Source organism: Charadrius vociferus, unplaced genomic scaffold (genome assembly GCF_000708025.1).
Source record: "Charadrius vociferus isolate BGI_N301 unplaced genomic scaffold, ASM70802v2 scaffold365, whole genome shotgun sequence".
NCBI lineage: Eukaryota > Metazoa > Chordata > Aves > Charadriiformes > Charadriidae > Charadrius > Charadrius vociferus.
Window position 1 is genome coordinate 1,034,225 of NW_009648559.1, and position 22,051 is coordinate 1,056,275.

A 22,051-nucleotide genomic window follows, 5' to 3' on the forward strand; every position below is an offset into this window, starting at 1 on the left:
CATGGGCATGAACTTACTAATTCACTCAAACTATTCATGCACATGGTAAAACTGATAGCAAAACACAAGTTTTCAGTTTCAAACGTCCCAACCAAAATACAGTAGCAATATAGCTTTGGCTCAGTTTACATCTAGTCAAAAAGTAATCCATCCATTTAATCCAAGATTAACTCTGCTGGGCAACTGACACGCTGTACTTGCCAGCAGTTGTATTTTCGTGGAGGAGAGTCCCCTGACACGATTCCTATAGCCAAGCTCCAACACCACCTCTCTGTCAGCATCTCTGCGATACTGGTGTTGGGTTGTTGGGACAGCAGAGACTGCTGCAAGCTTTGCTGGGACCAGGGCAGCTGAAGAACTTGACACATGGTCCGGTGAATTTCCAGCGCCTTTCTCCATTGCAGAAGTCATGGATATTCTGGGTCACATTATTAAAACAGAGCAAAACAGACAAGAAAACTTGGTACGAATAGTTTCTCTGACCATAATTTGATGCTCAGAAGGTGGGAGAGAAAGAGTTCACAGAGAGTTTTCATTTGTTCCTAACTTGGTATTTTCTCTCCTTAATAGCTCTGTGCACAATGCGGCAACGGTTTCAGTTACATAAATCAGCGGTCTGTTGTAGTTAACTTTTATTTGCAGCCTCTGACAAGAAAGAACATTAAGTTCTCCCTGCTAAATCTCCTGCAGAGAATAGGACAGGCTGCTTTTTCCCTCTGCCCTGACAATCCAAAATACTGCCACTTGCTGTGAAATTTTAGTTTTCCATGACCATGGTTCTGCCCATTGTACTATACTTATTTAGGTAAATAGCTAAAGGGTTAAGTAGTCACAAGCCTCAGAGTTACTTGCATAGTTTAATAGTTTTAAAAGAGTAAGTCCATTTGGTGTAATTCACTCCACACTTTTTAGATGACAAGGAAGGATCAGCTCAGATAAAGACAACTCTGTATTTCCAAAACATAGTCAATAGTAACGCCCAGAGCCACAGGTGTATACTGTTTGAAGCTTGCCCAGAAATCTGGGAGTTCCATTAGCACAAGGCACAACAGCACCAAAATGGTAAAGAAATGCCCCTGGTCAGAGCTCAGTAAAAGCAGACAGCTGGATTCTGCACCACCCCTTTCACTCCCCTTTTTGTCTCTTACGCATAACTTTTAAACCTAGTAAAAAACATTGGTAGGAACACCACTTAGCAGTGTTCTACTTACTACATGGGTTTTTCCATGAACTGAACTCGCTAGTGCCAACTCCGCTGTTGTACACACCTCCTTTAGCCACAATACAGACTAAAGGCTGTGGGCTCTAATTTCCACCTTCCCAAGAAGGATGAACCATAATAATATTACTTTTTCTGTGCTGCATTTTATTATTTTTCATAGTGAAATCTGTAAAATAGGGGCTGTTAGAGCTTTGGCATATCAAACTATCTGTACCGTACTTAAATCCACCAGCCTTGGAATGGCTTTCCTGTTTGGCTTCGAGATCACAGGACAGAAGAAGCATCCTACTCTCCTCTCTTTGTGTCAGCCCATTCATCAAGTGAAAGCAACAGCCAAAAGGAATGGGTATCAGCCCAGAAACACGTCTCCACTAAAAGGCTTATCATCGCTTTCCAGCTGGAAAAACAAACAGAGGAACTATCTGATTGCCAGAAACGCCCTTTAAAGCTTTGATGCTCAGTGTACTGCAAACACACCCACATCACCACTTTTTTTGACCTGCTGCAAGATGTGCTTTCCATTTTATAATTTAAAAGCAATCATATGTCGGTTCAAATATATTTCCTTGGTTGTAGTTATTCCTTCGCATCCTGGCCAGTGGCACGGCATTGGGGGCCAGATTCTGCTGCCTTAGCTCACGGGAAGAAGTGCCCCTCTAGTCAGGCCAGTCAGCTAAAGCCCATTAGTTTCCTGCTTGTTCCAGTTATGTGCAGAAACTTTAAAATCATGTTGCAGATAGACATCTCACTAAGGAAAATTCCCCTACACCCAGAAAGTAGTTTTTGACACAGTAACATCCTGAATCCCCCAGACAACATAGGCTAGATCTCCAAAAACCACAGGAGAGAAACTCAGCTGTATCACTGTTCCTGTTTCCTGCTTTTCCCAGAGCTTTCGGATACCCTAGTTTTCATTTGAAGGAACTGCAGTAGAGACATCATTAGATGTTCCCAGAGATTACTACATTTAACAGATAAAGCAGTATCCTTTGATATGATGGTAGTATAGCACTACCAAAAGCATTAAAATGCTAACATTAATGGTTTACATAGACTTAATTAGCTAATATATCTTGACATGTCAACAATAAAGATTAATTTTGTTTCCATTTGTTAGGAGAAAGCCTAAAGTCTGAAAAACAAAGGGACAATTTAAGCCTGACGTTTATATAGTTCTAATACTGCTGGTGCTGGAGTCACATACATAACCTGAAGTTACTACCAAACACTAAAAGCACGACGAGCAGCAAGAGACTCATGAATTCAGAGCCCGTCTGCCAGGACGGTGCGGAGTGCTTTTTAAGAGGAAACAGAAAGCAGGCTTCAAGAGCTTATCCCTGAAGTTGGTGGCATTCTCCGTCGCCCATCACCCCTGCAACAGCCTCTTTAAAGGACTCAAGCATTAACTCAGATCACAAAGAAGGGTTTGGTTTTGCTTTTCAACTCAGCAAGCAGTTTAGCAGCCAGAACACCCAGCTGCCCATTTCAATATGCTCTATTGAAGCCAGAAACCTACTGGGATTTGTTTTACTCTGAATTAATACTACAGGGGTTATAGATTTGATTTCAAGTGCCATTAACTGGATGTAAACCAGCACATTAACCTTTTACTGCAAAACTTACAGTGGCAGCTCTCTGTGTGTAATAGGAAGCCTCACATTTGATCCGTAGGATCATTTTGCATTTTCAAACACTTATCCAGGAAAAAGCCAGGTTGGTGAGCTCTGCTGACTGAAAATTCAGGCAAGCAGTACACTATATTCTCCATGCTTGTCCATTCCCATGGAGTTTCCGTTTTCAATTTCACCCATCTTTCTAGCACTGCAGTTAAACTCTGGGACCTTTTCAAAATCTCCCTGGCTTGGGAGGTTCACTGCTGATCCCAATTCCAAGGTGAAAATTCAGAAAGGACCAAGTTTTCCAGTCATCTTTGTAAAAAGAGAATATTGTCCCTCCAGATGCTTAATTTCATAAAACAGGTGGGGAAAAACGTATTTGGAAACACTAAAAACAGGAGATGTGCATCTTTAAGTGAACTAATTATCGATAGCACTAAAAACATTCAACCCCATAGAAATCGGTGATAGGTAGTAATGCTGTACAGCGTCCAGGTTTGTGTGAAAATACTGAAACTCCTTTTAATTTGAGGACCTTTTACTTTTAAAGCTGAAAGAACTAAGGATCAAAAGACAACACAGTAAGACTTCAAAGAAGGATGCTCCACTGTCAAATTACAATCTCAGTTCACATGTTCAGCCCCCAAAAGATATTATGGATGTGCAGCTACAGATAAGAACAGTCGTGGGATTTCCAGGATAACAATGCCAAAGCCATCATCTTCACTTACTGAGAGTAAAGTTGCTCTGCTGAACTCTGTTAAATCATTGTCTCCCCTTAAGATTGTTTGGAGAGTTTAATTTCATACAGTCGGTTTCACTCTTCGATTTCAGCGTGTTCATAACTCTTGTTGACATTTATCAGACTTGGATCAAGGGGAATACTCCCATCATTGTTCAATTTTCTCTGTGAATTCACATCCCACATAAAAAACATTCCATTTAAAAAGCTCCTCCTGTGCAGTTAACTGATCTTACATCATCATAAGATGACTGTTTTTATTCATTAGAGAAGTATCATGACTATTAAAATATACATTTCTGCAACAATGCAATCCACAACAGAATACATTGAATTCAGAAAACTGTCAAGAGCGTTTTAGAGCCTAATGCTATAACGGTGGCTAAGGACAAACAGAAGGGGATCAGAGAGGGGCTGAGGACAAACAGAAGCAGTCCCCCGCCGAGCCGAGCCCCCACGGTGGGGCAGAGCAGGGCTCACCAGCTTTTACAGCCAGCTCAACCCATGCACGTGGCTCGCAGCGCTGCCCTGGGTTGCACGACACTGCTCCCGTGACTCACAGCTCTCTACTTTTGGGTGGCAAGAAAGTAATTAGGCACCGTAAGAAAACTTATTTTTCAAGTGTTATCGGCTGTAGCTACTTCTGCTGTGAAGGAATCTATATTTTGTGCAGCTTTGTCTATCCAGCAGTATGATGTGCATACTACGGGCAGATTCATTTCACCAGAGACCTTTTTGAAAGCACTGTAACCAAATTATTTTCCAGACTTATGTGAGTTATTACAAGCCAGACCTAGGAGTCAGTGAAAATGAAGAAGATAATTTTAGAACAGTTAGAAATAAATAAATAAAAAGAAATTTCACGTTTTAGAAGAAAAGAGGAAAAGTTCAAGGAATTGACAATAGCAGAAAGTAACTGAATAGTCAGGGCTTGGGGTTGGTTTTGCATTTTTGACCCATATGAAAACCTGGATTTTGCACTACTACTTTTAAAGGTCTTTTGGGAACACATTCTTCCATAAGATTGTCTCATTTTGGCCCAAGGTGAGGAAGTAAAGAACTGTCAATGTTTGAAATGCAGAAAGTTTGGGTCTGGTTCAATTCAAGATGGTTTTCATTGTCCTGCAGATGTCAGAATGTTGTTTTGCACCATTTCTGATATTCACCAAAACCATACCTTCAGTCAGAGTTCAGCATCACTTTGACACGCGTCTGATGAAGTTCTTCAGCTAAGGAGAACTGAAACAGCAGTCAGCACTTTTTTTAGCCAAGGCGAGGGCTTCTGAGCACCAACAGTCATTCCTCTCAACTTCCTCCTGATTTCTCAGAGCTTGATTTTGCACTGCTCAAGTTCTTTAGGCACTCCTTGCTCTTCCCCAGATCTTCTACCATGTGGGAGGGTTGCATTGCTGCATGTTTATGCCATGCCTAAGTCCCCACAAAGTTTTATCCCACATAGCTAGCGTGGAACAACATGATTGAGCTCCACACACAGTTACCACAACCACCTTCATTTAAAGGAATATTAAAAAAGATTATGATAAATCTGTCCAGCATCCTCAAGTTGAAAGCGTGCACTGAGGAAGTACAAGACCTGAATGCTGTCTGTGTCTCAAACTAAAGACATTCAGAAAATTGTACTTTTCCCTTTCTAGAATAATGCTTAGGCTATATCAGTTAGTTAAAGGTAAAGAGTGACAAGAAAGAAGTGACACTGTCACTTAATGTACAGTGTATTAAATGCAAGAAATGGTTCTGATTGACTAGGAGTTTCTGGAGTGATGATTCTTAGGAAAGTCTTACAAGTCAAACACCTGGGAGAGGTGGGGTGTGGCTGGAGCAGACATCCATAAAAATCTATGTTCTAGTTTCCTTGCTTTTTGTAACGTCTGCTCAATTTTACAGCCTGGAATTGCACCCTAATTTTAGAGTGCCTTTGGTCTTGAAATAAGATTAGTTCACCTGCATTTATTGTGTAACCTCTTCACAAACCAGATGTTCACAAAAAATGGGAGAGGAAATCCAGATCAGCTTAATTCATTGCATAATGAATGTTATTAATTCTATTACTGGATCACCTAGGAGGTTGTTTAGATACACAACAGTTAACTCATTCGCAAACAAAAATCATCATTTGTCCCAGGAAAAAACCCAAACACAGCTACTCAAATTATTGTTTGCAAAGAGATGTGCTTGTTCCACTTGCTCTCCAGGATATTGCATCAACACAGTACTTAGCAAAGCTCGGTGTACCAGCCTGTGGTTACATGATCACTTGAATTCAGCATCTCTGTATAATACTAATAACAATCCTCTGCGTCTCCCCACTTCCCAAATTAGTTTTCAGCAGATCAGTTCTTTGATTCAGCTACCATTCAGCAGTGTAATCCTTGCTGTGAGCACAAGAGAGGTGGTGGGAGCAAACCAGGAGGGTGCAGGAAGTCGGGTGGGCTCCTGGCTTTCTACAGTAGCATGGATTCATGTCAAAGGTGCCATGTAACAACTGCCTCAGAGATTTTAAGGGCCACAGGATACCCCTGCAGTAGTTTGTTCACAGCCTGTATCTTTTGGAGGATGTTTCCTTCAAGCTCTGGCTGGTCCTCTCCTCCCTTCCTTGGAAATGCACCTGCTTCCTCTGTTAAACTTGTCTCCTCGTTTCCTTAGTCAGTCTCCAAACTCCTTTAGTCCTCCCAAGACCAGACTTCAAGGCTTCACCAAAATCCATCACATTGTTCTCTGTGGGAAGCTGCTCCCTGTAGTTTTCCCACAGGGAATTTGGAGCAAACTTTCTCTTCAGACTAAGGAGGCGAAGCGAATCAAACATTGCTTTCAGTGGGCATCGTGCTCATTGGCAGTTGTCTTGTGGCCCATTTCTGTTTCTTAGCACGTGAAATATATGGTAAGAATGCAATGAAAGACAGCCAAGCACGTACAGTGTTTGCAGTGTTAAAACAAGATTCAGAAATTCTACCTAGACTAACTCCACAAACCCTCAGAATCAACAGTGCATAATAAAAATATACAATATCCTTAGCCTGGAAAACAAATCCAGCTGATTATCTCGAGATGTAACATAGAGCAGGCCGGTGATGAGAGGAACTGACAGCCTAATGATTTAGCTACAAGAGTTTTCAAAAGGAAAAAAAAAAAGAAATTGGTATTAAGAAACACATTACTCAAAAATACATCTAGTACCATCAAGAAACTGCCAAGGGGCAAACTGTGAAAGCGTAATAAAACAAAACAGCAAAGCTTTGAAGACTTCAAAACATTATGCCCTGGCACAAAGCTATTCTTGATATTCTTCACATAAAGACAGCGTGCCCATGGCTAAATGCCACAGTAACTCAACACAATAAGATTTGGTGTTTCTTCTTACTCTACCCATAAGACACACCTCAGTTTCTAGGAATAATGATGTTAAGATTGATGTTTATTAAAAGTAGCAAAATGTTTTTGTTTTATACAGCCTCCAAAGTGCTGTGCTGCCTGAGCTCACTGCGTGTTGCATGACCTTGAAAGTGCCTGAGTCATGGGCAGTTCCAGCTGCAATCTAAACAACCATCTTAAATCTTATACATTGTCATGTTCTCATTATCTGGACTTTGTACTTTCCTACCATGGAAGGATTTTCACATAAATTATACAGGAAATGAAGCAAAATGTAATTACAAAGTCCAACAGCTCCAAGGCAGATAGATAGCACGAGGCATGGAACACAGTTCAAGAGAGAGCTTTCAATAAATGTCACCTATTAGGAAGACTCTAAATGAAACATATATCACTAAGCCACCCGCTTCTAAATTACATCATTATCTCATCAAAGGAATAAAGAGTTATAAGGTCACAGCAATTTCAAATAATCAGCTTTCAAGCAGATTTCTCAAAGGGATTTTCATTTTTTGCTTTTACACATCACCATTTGGACTTTAACATATACTAGAAAATTCTATTACACTGTATTAAATTGAGTTATGCCAATGAAAACATCTCTGGTAAGGTTAACCCAGACATTTAATAATCCATTAGCACCCTCACTTTTTCAACATAACAAATTTTCTCATAATAGCTTTTTAGTCTCAAAGGGGAAAGACACAGCTATGGAGCTTTTGAGTATTCTGAATTGATGCGATTCCACTGAACAGAAGGAATACTACAATGATGAATAAAATCATATTTTTTTCCCCTGACTTCAGTGGATGGTAAGTCAGACCTGTAGCCGTTGCATTAACTGCTCATAGCCTAGTTCTTAGAAGGAAGCACAGACCACTCACATCTTCAAAGGAAGATCCTTTCTTAACCCATTTTTGCAGAGTAAGGATCTTGGATTTTTTTGCTTGTTTGGATTTGAGGGACTTTTGTGTGTGCTGTCCTCAGTGCAAAAGGATTATAAAAACGATGCAGAAAAAATGCAAGATATAGTTTACACACACTAAGGAAATACTAACAAAATTGCAGTATCTCTGTATTCCAAATAGTCCTTTTTCTAAGGGCCTCGTGATGCAAATACATAAGTGTTACTCTGATGTTGAATTCAACATTATCACTGAGGTTATGGAGGTGGAGTGTTTGAGCCCCAAAAGTTAGAAGACAATCTTCAAATTAAATAAGCAGTGTAGAGCCTTCCTCAAATACTGTGGTAATGAGTGTCTCCTGCCTGCCAGCACGTGTTAAACTCAGGCTGGTTTTCCTAAGTTTGTCTGTTGTGTTCACTGGTCTCATGGTATTTTTATGTGCTTCGTAGGTGGAATGCCTTGAGAGCGCCCTATAATAGACAGCACGGGCTTAGCTAAATTAACTCATCTAATATTTGATATGCGCTACGAAGATGCACATGGGCAGCCTCTAAGACTCAGCTCACACAAAGCAGTTTAAGCCTCGATAACGGGTTTGTGGATCACAACCTACCCTTATTATTTAGCTTTTCATTAATGTTGCACAACAAAATTAAATGGATCAGCTTCATGTTTCGCTCCCCTTTCTTGTCTTTCACTGCTTACTGTGTGATCATGAAGTCACAAAATTCCAGTCACAAAATTTAACTTTCACACATTTTTTAAAAAGCGTATGGTTCTTCTCAGATTTTTAAGGTACGTGGTTCATTTCACAATTTAAAAATGTTTCCAGGGTGAAACCTAAATGCAGAAATTATAACAGTGGAATTACATCAATTTTTTGCAGGCTTAATTAAACGAGTGCAATCTCTTTGTATACTTGTAAATCATCTTAGCTGTAACTAATACTGATTTGTTTAGTTGGGTGACTGGTTTAAAAGCCTAAAGAATTAAACTGAACCAACTCCAACTTCGGAAGTTATTTAATTCAGCCTGTGTACAATTTACATATTGTCAGACCTTTAAAGTTGTATTCTAATTCAAAGCACACTAAAGTGAGCAAGAGGACAGAATCAGTGAAAGTATTGGTGTATGATCTAATAAGTTCTTTCAAGATGAGCACTCAGTTCTAAAGGGATGCCATATCTACCATATCTACCAATAGGTAAAAAAAAAAATATGAAAATAAATAAATTGGGGGGGGGGAAGAAAGAAAGGAAAAAAAGAGTATTAGTGAAAGTTCTTATAAAAAGTCTTACTTTTGTCAGTGAAAGGATTTTCCTTTGAGGCTTCATTTCTATTATCTCACAATGAATCTTCTGCCATCACAAACACAGCTGTTCCCTTAAGTGTGCACAAATGCCAAAAGCTCTTTGTCTTAATATCCACTCTGGAAGGACTTATTTGTTAATGAGGATGGATTAGCAATTTATTAAGTAATGTTCCTGCATCTGCTGCTGCTCCTTAGCCTGTCCCTTCAATGTGATCCAAGGCAAGTCCTATACGAGATGAGCCTGGAGGAAGGCAAAGCATAAAATAAGCTCCTTGTAGGCAAAAGACCAGTGAGGAAATAGGGTGAGGATAGTCTGCTGCTTTTATTTGTAAAATACATGTATATGTATGACGAATTTTATGCATCTAGGGATGATGAATAGCCTGAGGACCCCTTCATCTGAACATGATGGTAGGCTAAGAGTGCCACTATAATGCTGGAAGTAAACCCGAATTTGCTGCTCCGAATGAAATGCATTGGTAATTCATTTCACCATTAGATACAGTTTTCCAGACCTGGGGGAGAAAAAAAAAGCAAGTCATCCACACCTCATTACACATATAAGCATAAATCACCATAAAGAACGGTATCTTTAGTAGAACTTACAGGATTTAATATCTCATTTGCTGGAGGATTCTGGCAGAGTCAGACGCTCTCTTGACCATTTTTTCCTGCAGAGAGCAGAAAGCTCCACCGTGTGGCGAAGTTGCTTCCCTGTATATTGCTCGCCATCGAGTTATTAGGTTCCTTTGATAAAGGAGTTTTATCCTCAGTAAAATTTAGATTAGCTCTTGGGAAAGTAAAGAAAACATTCAAAAGAAGATATTTTCGTCTAAACATGGAAAAAAGGTAGGTAGTTTATTAGGACATATTCTGACCTGGATATTTCTTTTCAACTATCACAATTTCATTTGGAAGACATTAAACATTTTCCTTGGCTATTTGACTAGCAACTCTGCCACAATTACAGTTCTTGAACTAGTAATTGGTACAATTTGGGGCTTCAGATGTACGGTCCATTCAAATAGCAATAATCTAGAAACAATTAAATCCACATTTGAAATCCAGATCAGCCTTTAAAACTCAAAGACCATTCTTTGGTTTCGTTAATAAGAAATAGTGAGCAATTAATTAGGAACCAAAAAAAGAACCTATGTAACATGCAAGATACTTTTATTATCCTTCCTTCCTTCCTGAGATATAGGGACTGTGTCACTTTTTCATCTAGGGTTGTTTTTTTTTCTTTACTTTTAATATCAGAAACATAAAGAAGAGATTTATTTTATATTTTTTTTTACTTTATCCTGTTTGCTTAAGTCTTTAGTGAACTTTTTAAGCACTACTTCTTTAGTATAGCATAAATATTCAATACCGCATTAAATGCTTAATATCTGCAGATAACTAGAGAAATAAGTATTATTGTTATTAACATTTATCAACAGGAAACTTAAATGAAGGCTCCGATTCAAAGCCTACTGAAGGTTTTCAGTAGTTTTTCCAGTGCTTTCTAAGGGCTTTGAAAATGCTGTAATGGGACCGAGGATTCCAATTGTAAAGACCTTAAAAATATCATTTCTATACAATGAGGACTCCACCTTCAATTAATTGTCCATCATGGAGCAGCTGAAAATGTAATGAAACACAACTTTCTTCAAAGTCTGGTCCCATGCCCTCTGACCTAGAACAAATTCATACATTTACAGAAACAGCATCTTCTGCTGAAAGGTAATTAGCTGTTTTTGATACAAAAGAGAGACATCTGATTCAGATGAGTAATGTATTTCCTAGAAATGTGACTCCATCGTCTAACTGTCATAGAACAAATTTCTTTCTTCTCATATTGATGAATAATAAAATCAATATATTGCAAGTGCCAGATCATAAAACAAGCTTGGAGTGGAGACCACATGATATGTCGTGTTCATAGGAGTTTTTGACGAAGGTAAATGAATCTTACAGTGGGAATAAGTAGTAACATTTCAACTGCCAGAGCATTCTTCTGAAAATTGCTTTCTCAGGCTATTAGTTTAATCCACTGTTTACTTACTATGGCAAGTCTCCATTAAATAAAATTAAGGGGGTGATGCATCTAATAGTGAGTGTTCTGCTTTTCCTGCACGCCCAGAGTAGACAAATTCCGTAAAATATAAATTTTTAAGTACCAGGTCCAGACATTTAAGCTGTTCTGTTTAAGAACAAGAAACTAATCTGATTTTGTTTTAATCTGATTTAGAATTTGTAACATGACCTAATATGAAGAAACCAGATCAATGAGATTAGGAACTTGCACTTCTTTGAGGAAAAAAGCCAACAGAATAAATCCAGACATGCACAGAGACACAACAACTGGAATCTGAGATGAATGTAGCTAAACAAGGTTCTATCATTTGCGATGACATGCACTAATTTCCTGGAACATTTAACATTACTGTGATTTGATATAGATCAATTGGGAACCAAGAATACCTGAAAGGGAAAGGTTGAAGTCACTGGATCACAAATTTCCATTTTAGAAGTTGAGAATCCTCCTGCACCCATTCCTGAGAGTAATATTCTCACGCTGGCCAGGGCAGCACCTTGCAGGAAATTCTGTAATGGAAAGAAAAAGCATAAATACAACGCCTAAAGCATTTGTTTCCTGATTAGAAAGGAAGTGTCCACAAGATACAGTTTTATAGAAGTGGGAAATGTAGCAATGCATCGGCTACCAGACCACAACAGGAAGAAATAAGAGGGGAACAGGTTGCATCAGACCCAATGCTGGAGCTCAGTTACTCAGGACGCTATGTCTCATACCATATCCAAACCAACCTGAAAGGAATTCCTCTGTGAGACTGGTATGGTATCACGACTGGCATGTCATCTCTAAATGTGCCTCAAAGTTCAGATAGCTAAAAGATTAATTAGTAATGAGTTTCACTGATAGTTCATGAACCATCTGTGCTTTGGCAAATAATATGAGTGACATATGAATTATCAGGTTAGGACAAATTTGTGAGATATTCTTAGAAACAGAACTTACAGGGGAAACATGGAGATGTCTGAAGATTTTCTTTTAGTAACAAACTTCTTTCAAAACCCGGATAGGCATGTCAATAATTATTACACTCTTGGTAATTACACTTTGATTTAGCTCTCACATCTCATCCCACATCTCAGATCTGGTTGACAAGTGCTTAATCAATTTATGTTGCTTTTTTACCCAAACGTAGGTGGTTCAGCTGTTTAATCCTTTTCATTGCAAGATCGTCTGTTGCGGATAATAGTCTCTCGGCATTTAAATGAGTGCTACAATAAACTGCAATTCCCTGATCAAACAGCAAGAAAATGCCTTTTTTTAAAATCCTTTCCTGTGTATGCATTTCTGAAGCACGGTTGACAGAGCTACCTTCAGTGGTAGACCAAAGCCACAGGAACCTTAGGAGGATGCAGAGGCCACAGCCTCTCCAACTACTCAGCTCATCAGAAGGATTTGGACCTGAGCTTCTCATGGCAGCCTTTTGCCATGGCCTCCCAAAACGGTGCACAGATAATCTTGGTTTCCAGTTCAGAAATTTACCCATGATAAACCAGGTATATCACCAAGAAACCATTTCCACACTGCCCAGCATATCAAGGAAACAAGGTCACTAAGAGACAAAACTGAGGACTGGAATCCTCCTATGGGCAAATGGATAGTTAACCCAGGGCAGGGGACGGTGGTGGTAGGCCAGCTTGGTCGAGATCTTCAGGAAGTTCCCCTAAGGAATTCAAAGAAAAAATGACATTCAGTGTTATGAACACATTTCTACCTGGCTGGGTTAACAGCCTCTGGCTACCGTCCTGACCCGGACTGCCGATGAAGCAGTAGAAGCAGAAAAGGAAGCTTCGACTGGAATACTTAGCAGCGCATGCTGTGGTAAAAGGCTGACTGCTGGCAGCAGTGCAGCAGGAAGACACAGGGATAAGTATCATCAAAAGGCATTAAGAGTCCTTAGAAAAGAATTTGTGAACCGAATGGCCTGTACCTCCATCACTTGATCCTGTCAGGACAAATCTGTTTCTGAAGGAAGCTTGCTTGGTCTCTGCCTTCCTATAAGCTGAATCCACAAAACCCTCAGTAAAATGATCGCTATTTCCAGTGAAGTGAGCATCTTTTGTTTCACTGGTTCGCAGAGCAAAGAACTGCCAAGAAGACATAGAGGGGAAGACAGTAAAGCAGTTATGAAAAGAAAGGAAATACTGTCCCCAAGTCGAATTTGGGTGGTTGAGTTGGCAGGATGGAACAATAAGGGTATAATCAGAGAGAACAGGAAAACAGAAGGCATCTAAGTTGATGGAAGGAGAAAACAGAAATGGACTGTTCAGCCTTCCAGCCTATGGGTACTGCTGTCAAACACAGCCAACCCTTCCAAGGCTCCTTAGGGAAGTCAACAGCAACTCTGATGATTACTGGGCCATAACAGGATATAGATTTAGCTTCAGCACAAAAGGGGCCTTCAGCTGCTTTACAGCCAGTGCCCCAAACTCTGCAGACTTACAGTAAGTTTATGGTGATTAGGAAGGGGGAAAAAAAACAGGATTTAAATGCAAAGGAGAAATTGTCTACCACTATCTAAAGTCAGTATTCACTAACACATGCCATAGGACTCACTCTGACTCAGTAAAAACTCATTGTGACAAGGAAGTAAAGTTTGGAGCATCGGCTTCACCAGCAAGGCTTTGTGCTGCCTCTGGCTCTGCCTGGGTGGCGATGTGCAGCCTTCCCACGAGATGGCTGCAGAGACTGCTGCGGTAGAGCTCAGGGTGCGGAGTCTCACTTGGAGGGCTCAAAGTATTTCAAATGCATGTGGACATTCCAAAAAGTTCCTTCTTTCAAAATGGAAATCCAAATGCAAAGGATGAAAAGGATAGAGAAAGAAATATGAAAAAATACTCCTTTTTTTGAGGTGTGTTTTTTTCCCCCTTCCTGTTTTTCATATTGTTCTTCTCATTCAGTTTTTGGTTGTATGCTGCACGTGGTTCAAACCATCAGCATCAGGTTATTTTTTGTTTCTTCTTTTTTTGAAATAAATAGGGAGGTTTTTTGGAATATCTTTTGAAGCCCCTACATTTCTGTCTTCTGCAATTAGGCTTTTTGTGTTGATTACACTGATTGTCAAACCTTTAATCTTTCTTGTGTTTGGCTATCATTCAGTTGGTTTTATTACAGTTCGTAGTACCTGATCATTATACCGCCTATCCCTTTTCATTTTGTATTTTTTGATAATTGGCCGTTCCATGCCTTAGCTCAACACTGGCTGTGGGTCTTACACTCCAGTTCAGCCAAACATATGTGTAAATCCAAACATAAACTTGAGTAGGAGAAGCTCAGGCAGTCACCTACCCTTGGAAGCCTTGTCCTGACAAGGAAGATCAACATTGCCTAAACAGAAATCTAAGCCAAGGACTCCTACTCTGTCTTACTGTGAACAGCTGCAATCCAAATTCTACCTCTTCCTACCTGAAACAGTTTTAGCACCAGCAACACGAAAACTTTAGTCCAGGGAGATCTACATACCCTTACCCTAATTGTAATTTTCTAAGGTCTGAAGGACATAACATTGATTTTAGCCTGGGAACCTCTTCTGTAACAGATATTAAATGTTCCCACAGCCCAGGATCCCTTTTTAGTCTATAACTACAGCCTTAGTTTGGAAAGTCCCACAGAGAAAACCTACAGAAGACTTATCCAAAATGCATCTCTATCCCTCTGTCTGTTGAAATCTAGCTCTTATCAGGTTTTTCTGCCATTCAGAATTCCTAAACTTACTTAAATCCGTTTGATATGCCTATATTGGAGCAAACTTTTGGCTAAACAGTAAACCAAAGCCTACCTATTTTTACCCAGTCAGGCTTTAGGCATGATTACTTACAGATTTACATCCCGTTCTTGCCATGCACCCATTTTTCAGACTGAGTCTTCTAAAATTTAGTCAAAGTATAGATGCCAACTTCAGCCACAACCTTTGCATGGAAGCCAGCTACTGTTGCCGACTTCGATTTTCATCTAGGTCTAACGAGAAACCCTATTGTTATCCTTTAAATGTGCCCAACCATCAGCCAAAAAAAAAATAAAATAAAAAAAATCTACCCTCACATAAAAAGTACCTTTGTATTTGTCCTCAAACCGGGACAAAATCCCTCTTCCTGCCCCAGTAGTGAACAAAATGGTTCAGTGTCAGATTTCCACGGACCCCATTCATCAGAAAAAAAAAACCCAAACCTCGATCCAAACTTTCCAACATGAATCAAACTTCATAGCCTCATCTAAACCCAGTCCCTTAAAATTTTCATTACTACAGTGTATGCAAAATAATGTGAGTCACATAGATATCCGTTTGGGTAAGGCCATAAAGACTTTGTTCTCTAAGTCCTGAATATGCACATTTAACCTTCTGAAATCAATTTATATAGCCATTACTAGTTGTTGTTTCATGCTTGTGGATTTGAGGCTTGGCTCTCATTGAAGTGTTGATTGATTAATTTCAACATTGCAGAAACCTCATTTAGCTCAGGGGACATTTCGAGAGTTTAATTTTCTAACAGAAAAACAACCAGAAGGGTACATTAAGATTATCTAATTTTGAAACCCTGAACCTTTTCATGAGAATTTGCATTTGGACACATTTCTCATTTGTTTTTTAAAAATACTTTCAGTTGTGTCACTGAAATTAGACATGTGTATAACTTTTCCCTATTTCTTATTATAGACTCTGAAGGAGATTCTCTTGTAGTCTGCTTGCAATTTACAACCTCTAAAAAATGTGAGAATTAACAGAGAGAGAGAGAGTTAAGACATCCCAAAACAAGGTCCAGAACATACCATGTATAGGTTGAGGTCCTAGCGCTGTGCATAAATACATAAGAGACAAATGCTAAACTGGGCAAAACTATTTATTTTAGAAATATCTCATTACTAAAGCAGAAAGGACAGTTAATCACTCTGTTTCTTTTTCCCTCGGCAACTGTTTCATTAATGGAATTTCCCACCAAGAAAAAATAATACTTTATTAATATTTTATTTGAAATTAAATCAAATTATGATCATTTCAAGAAAGTAATAATTGCAATTTAATTTCTTTTCCATTTTCCCTTTTAATTCAATTCAATATATGATAAGGAATGTGAAAATGGAAGGGGGCATCTTTTTCGTATCTATACTTTGTAGTTGTGAGAAAAGAGTGGGTAGTACTAGCAAATATTTGGGGAAACTTTAAATCTTCAAAAAACAACATGAAAACACGGAACGCTTTCATGTACACTTCACAAATCAGCCTTTGAGGTGAAACAAAGTGCACTGCAATATTCTAAGATTTTTAAAAGAAGTGACAATTTTTTACCCAGGCTTGGGAACAAAGGAAATGACAAAAGAAAGATTCCTCAATGAACACACAAAGATGAAGAAATTGTATCATCAGATGAAGTATAAGAAGAGAGTTCCTTTCCCTGCTCAAAAAATTACTATTTTTCCCCTTTCACGGAAGTCCTGTAATGGCTCACTGGAGATATTAAAAAATCCTGTTAAGAAACACTTTTATAATATATATCAATTAATATATAACAAACATTGTTAATCAGAGATGAACTCTAATCTTTTTTGAATGTTTTACTTTCTGAAGTAGGATTAAAATTCATGCACCATCATTTGGAAGAAATGTTAGTAATAAATTATTAAACTATATTCTGAATATAAACATTACCTTTACATCCATTTGTTTTAAATTACAACCTATCCCTCATGTATTTCATTTTTCTATGTTACATACAGATGAATATATACGTATATCTTATAAAATTACGGAAACAAATGGAACATTAGAATTATTATGAAATTACGTGTTCAGACCATGTACATTTCTATCTGAAAAGGCCATTATGGTTGATAGACTCATCAAGTGTTGTAGGCTTTGAAATCATGCAGCAAAACAAGTGACATAAAGAACAAGTATACGTTAAGTGGTTTTATGATATCTAATATTGATGGTTTTATTGATCCCACCTACTCCACCCTCCAGAACCTGTTTGCTTTTTTATTCGGCTGATTGATCAATGCCATACAGTTTTTCTCGGTTGAGAGGCTCACCTTTTCTTTACTACAAATGCCCTTCGTATGTTCTTATGATTCTGCGTGTTTAAACCACCTCAATGCATGGTTGACTTACTCTCACCTTTCAGGAGGCACAAAAATGCTGAAGAATGCGTACTGATGCCCATGAAAAACATCCCTTACGGAAAGGTCACTTCATGTCCAAGAGAGATAAACTTATTTGTCCATCCATACCCCTGAGGTTATAGACAAAATACTGAAATCTCTTGGGAAAAGCCTAGTTGCTTAAAAGAAAATTAAGTGTTGAACAAAAGAAAACACTTTGACTAGAAATAAATCTTGTCTAGTTGGGAAAATGAACCCATTGAGAGCAACTTCTTCCCAGGATAGAAACCTAAACTAACTTCCAGACAAATGAGCTGTCTCAGGAATCCCAATCTTGGGGCAATTCTGGTAGGGTAGCTGTGTTCCGGGTGAGGAGTATGGGATGTGCTCTACAGCAATTATCTCCTGTCAATGTTGTTTAAGAAACTAACATCTAGCTCTTCCTCTTACATGGACAGCAGTGCCCTAGAGGTGGCTAACTCATTCTTAGATGACCCAAGAAATAGCTGTACATGAAAGAGAAACACAGTCCATCCCTTATTTGGGTAATTAAGCAGAAAACCAGTATTAGTGGCTTTGAGAAAACCCAAGAGAAATTTAAGCATCTGGTATTTCCCACTCATCTCTTAACTTGGGCTTTCTTGGCATGTGAGCTGTCTTTTGGCTGATTTCCACTACAAGCAGCGAGCTTGCATTATAGGAGAAGTCAAGAAGACTCCTCACTTTCCCACCATCCGTCCTCACTCTTTTCCAAAGAAACAGTGATAAGGCCAGAGTAATCTCTTTGGGCATCCCAGGCATAGTGACATGTGTGACTTCTAAAAAATTTATAGTATATACAGTTGCAGTATTTTTGACATATTTCTCCCTACGCATCAAATTACTTGGGGATTCTTGATAGCCCTTTTGGCAACTTCTTCTCTTGCTGCCTTCTCTGCTACAAAGGGCTGTTTTCCTTGTCAATCCTAGTTGCATTTGTGAAAAAAATAGCCAAGACAAGAACGCCAACAAATCAGCAAAGAAGAAAAAACTTCTAACTCTCTTCCTCCTCAAATATTTTCATGTATCTACATTCCCACATTTACCAGGGGTTGCAATCATTACTGAAAAGGGAAAATTTCATGTTACTAATCTTCAAAATGCTGGTGCTTGAAAAATGTTCATTCTCTTAACTGAGCTTATTTGACTTCACTCTATCAGGTACACAAGTTTACAATAGCTGATTTCCAAAATAATTAAAACCTGTTTCTGGCACATGGTGAATACAGGTCTTGCACACATTCCCTCTAAACAGTTCCAGCTTTGGTTCAAGCAAGACTACAGTGAAGTGGAGTTGAGGGTCTCACGTATAACACCAGAAAGAAATCACAGCAATATAAATTACAATTTGATCTCCAACATAGACAGTTTAATAGGCCATGATTTAGCAAAGCATTTAAGCAAATATTTAAATCCCATTGATTTAAGTGGGATTTAAGTACATATTAAGTACTTAGTTGAATTGGGGCCATACTGTGAAGGGACTCTTAGAACAGGGAAAGCACAGTAGGCTTTGGGGATCTTTATTTACAGCTCAGATGTTTAACCTAGCAAATTTGGCTTAGGAACCTGTATAATGCAGAAGGAGGCAAGGACAGACAGCAAGAACATTTGGCTGCCCAGGGTCACTTCAGGATAATGCCACATACCAATATGGGATGGATTTAGTTTCTAAAATACTTTTATCTTGTAATTTACCACATGTAATTTATAATTAAGGTGGTTTGCCTTAATGCGTCATTTCAGCACTTCACTGTACATACAGATTTCTGATGCTGCCAAATTTCTTGTGCTTTCATTTATTTCTCTGCTGTTCTTCCCTCCCACTTTTAACCCCAACCTTCTGGTTACAGGGTGAGGAGGAGGCATATGACATTTACCGTTTGTCAGTCAACTCTCACTGCATAACTAGAAACAAAAAACGAGCCACAAGTACATCATCCTGGAACATGAAGACGTGGTTCTCCAAGAGGGGATCAAAGCAGACATTTCATCTCAGTTAAAGGAGTTCTGTTAAAATTATATAATTTCTCTCATAAGTGTCCTGGAGTGATATCAAAACTATGTTTAGTCTATATGTACTTTCTTAAATATTGTAGCTGTCACAATGTATTATATTGCCTATAGGATGACTTTTAATTATTTTCTTATCTTTTCTTCTTGACTCCAGATATTATATAAGTTATGTAATTCTACTGACACTGTTGCAGATGGTTGAACTATTTCTATTTATCTTGCAGAGTAGGAGTTAGTTTTTGGGGACATTAATAATTCTTGCTGTCAGGTTTTCTTTTTGGGAATAAGCCTATTTCTGGGGAGGTCTGGGAAGCTTGATTTTCTAGGTCTAAGAATAGCCCAACAGGAAACAGAACATTATCTCATGCCCAAGCACTGCCATTTGTAGTGAAATTAAGACTCAAGGTTTTATGAAAGCACATAATCATATTTTAAAAAAGATTAGTTTTGAGACTATTTCTTATTTAGCAGTATGCTCTGAGACTTACTAGAAACCGCTTTCTTGTACTATCTTCACAGCAGGTCCGTATTAAAACATGACCAAATTTCAGACATCTAAAAAACCCCCCTTTATTTAATTACTCAGGCTTATTTCTAATAAACATTTTGTTGTATCAATAAAGCTGTAGTAATCAGTAATTTCCAAAATTCCCATAAATAAAGAATAAGGATTATTTTCTGTTAGATAGGAAGGACGAGCAATGTTTTTCAGGCATTTAATTTGGTGCGGAGAAGAGACACTAACAAAACTAATCCTTGATTTATAGAAAAAATTTGTGGATTTCCACTGAAAAAGATTGTGATAGAGCTAGAAGTTAGTCTCACCTTTTCTGACTCTTTCCAGGTGGTAAGTTTTCAGAAAACCATGTTTCAGTCCAGGGAAGATACATGAATCCATTTACAGTACAGCCACTAGAATGAAAGTACATACAATTATTCACCTAGCTCAAGGACATCCTTCTAAAACAGTGCAAGACCAATTTAATTACACAATAAACTGACTCTTCTTGTCATTGAATGCACTTTTATTTCTGGTAATTAAACCCTGCTAAGGAAGTTGCATTAACCAATGAAAATCCTGACCTTTATGTGTGCATGTGTACACACAGCTCTAAGCATACAAACAATCAGCCCTACTTGTTCTCACCTGAGTGCGTGCAAAATGCTCTAATTCTATTACGTAGAATCGTTTTGGTTTTCTCAGTACTGTGTCAATTCCTTCTTGAAATTTAGGACACAACAGTCTCTGAACTGGGGCCAAATGTGTTCCTAATGATTAGCAGATAAATTAGGAAACTAGCCTATTAAAATGAATATACTCAGGAGTGTAATTGGATAGTGAATTAAATCATTCCTTTCACACTGATTAAAACAATAGAGTGGCGTGATGGTTCGTGCTCTGAAAGTGTATTACTTGACATTTCGTATAGTCTATCAGAAAACAAAGATGGCGTAACTAAGTTTTAGCAACAACATTCAGAACATTATGAACCATCAGCGGTTCCACTGTAAACACTTATCCCAAAGCAAGTTTTTACACTACCCAACAGGTAACTATTTACAATGGAAAGAGGCTTAATTTTTCTTCATGCTCCATTATGACAACACACATTGGTCTCATTTCCCTCCTCAGTTGAATCAAATCTTTTTGGTAGCAATATAACATGGCTACAAAAATCTGCTGTGACAAAAGATTTAAGTGAACAGCAAAATAAGACCAATATTTTTTTCAATAAATACAGAAGTTTCCAATACTTTTTGTTTTCATTTGCAGACTTTCCAAACAGTCTTAACTCCTGAGCAGCAGAAAGCAATAGCTTATGTAGCACAGTAACACAGTGGTTTTCTGCTGGAAGGGGAAAAATTAAATATTTTTCAGTAAGCTTTCTATTCAATAAATTACTACATTGAGCTGATGTCAGTTTTATTCAGAATTTATGTTGCATGTTGTCTATCTTAACAAAATAAATGCCGAAGAGGGGTTGTTCTCATCCAGAAAATATGAATTCATACCCCTTTTTAATTAATTGTGAAGTAGGAAACTCAAGGAATCACAGCAGATCTGAGAATCTCATGCCTGTGGAGATAAAAGGTTCTCAAAAAAACCAAGATGTCTTTAATTTTTATCGTTTCATATGACAGAAATCAGCCTAACAAGGAAATTATCTATAGTATACCAATGATAGTAATTAAATAGCTAAACCACCTGACACCAGTGTCCCCTCAAAATAAAATATGTCAACAACAAAACACCCTAAAACTGAAATTATAAAAAAAAGTCAAAGCTGGGGATAAGTTCTGCAGTTAATTCTGACCCCACTGTTACTCTGTTACATGCAAAACACCAGTAATCCAGGATGACCTTTACATAATCAGTCACATCAATAGGACAATTCTGAAGGGGAGAGGGGGGAAGAAAAAAAAAAAAATAGAGGGGGGTGGGGGAGCGAGCCTAGTTTTTTCAAAGGGAAAATAAATGTTAATATTTGTAGCTGAGGGCTTGCATCCTTCACCGAACACTGAAGGCAAAGCACAGGAGTTGCACTCTAAGTGGTTTCGGGGGTTTTCTGCTCTAGAGAGGGTACAGTCTGGGGCCGATGAGCTATAGCCAGAGCAACTGCCCTGGGTTTGAGTCC